We start from the raw sequence: 1,522 nt of genomic DNA on the forward strand, positions 1-1,522 counted from the left end.
ACAATTGGGCCAAAGAACATTGGATTGAGTGGATATATTACAGCCCCTGTCATGTACCAGCCTCCAGAAAAACTGAATCATACAATGGACTGCTAAAAACTACTCTGAAAGCAATGATGGGACTTTCAAAAATTGGGCCAAGCATTTAGCATAAGTCACCTGCTTAGTTAACACAAGAGGATCCAACCATTAGGATCGTGATCAGGCAGACCCTTTGCACATAGTAGAATGGGATAAAGTCCCTGTGGTGTATGAAAGGAATTTGTTGAGGAAAACTGGGCATTTCCTGCTATGAGCAAAGACAAACCTGTTCATGGGATTGCTTTTGCTCAAGGACCTGGAAGTATTTGGTGGGTGATGATGAAAGATCATGAAGACCAACATGTACCTCAATGAAATTTAACTCTGAATAGGAACATTTGATTTAGAGGTGTATGATGTTAATTGCTACATTATACTAACAATGTTCATTAAGTGTCTTTGAGGATAACATAGTGGTGATGACAGGAGGTGGCTTCATCGAATGATGTCCACTGTCTTCCATGAAGTGAACTTGCAACCTGTGGTGTACAGATAACCACAGTTATGTTAACAAACAAAAAACAAACGCTACAGTGGCTTTCTGCTTCTGCAGTGTACATAAACAACTTCTGTGCCTGTGCTATTTTGGGTGGATGGACTTTCTTTTATGCCATTTATTTAATAAACTCTTCTGTTAACACTTTTGTGTTGCTTTTCTCCAAGTCTTTGTAAGCTACAAGAGCAGTATCAATGAATCTTTCTTACCATGGTCATGACAAGGGTCTTCAGGGTGTACGTTTTTTAAAGGCAACATGTCCTACTGCTATCTATAGATGCCCTGCTCCTGCCATTCAAGCTGCAGAATTCCCTCCTCCTCCTCTCTCTGGCTCCTAGGGTTTTAAACTCTTTGGAGCTGTCTTGTCCTCTTCCTACTGACATCTTTCCCATGGCTCCACCCAGGAGAGGTTTTCTTTTTCCTTCTACAAGTATCTCCTCATCTATAGTGGGCTTCATCAATGGATCATATAACCAAATCGTATCATGTCTGACCTCAGCTCTGCTTCTGTGAACCCATATTTACAGTGCAGGAACTATTTGATTTCCCTCAATTTGGCAGTTTATAATAGTGCTCCATTATGTAAAATAGTCCACGCATGGAAGTGGAACTGGGCTTGACATCACTCAGAGAACTCCAGTCTCCTGGTATCTCCCCTGTTCTATTTGTGCTCTATTTCCCGATGACCTCCAATGAAATGTTATTCGTGTGGAGCAATCTGTAGCTGTTAGACATCACTGAGTTCTGAGTTAAAATGCCAGGAGCTGAAGAAACAACTACTTTAGCAGTAGGAAAAAGGAAGACACAGATGCTTCAGGTGGCTCGGTTCAGGCTTCGCCGACACTGGCACTTCAGCCCGCTTTCCCCTCCGCGCCCTCCCCGAGGCGACCATACTCGATGCTGGTCGCTGGACTCGCCGTCCTCTCCCGGCGCAAAGCGTTGGGA

This window comes from Apaloderma vittatum, unplaced genomic scaffold (assembly GCF_000703405.1).
Source record: "Apaloderma vittatum isolate BGI_N311 unplaced genomic scaffold, ASM70340v1 scaffold19768, whole genome shotgun sequence".
Lineage (NCBI taxonomy): Eukaryota > Metazoa > Chordata > Aves > Trogoniformes > Trogonidae > Apaloderma > Apaloderma vittatum.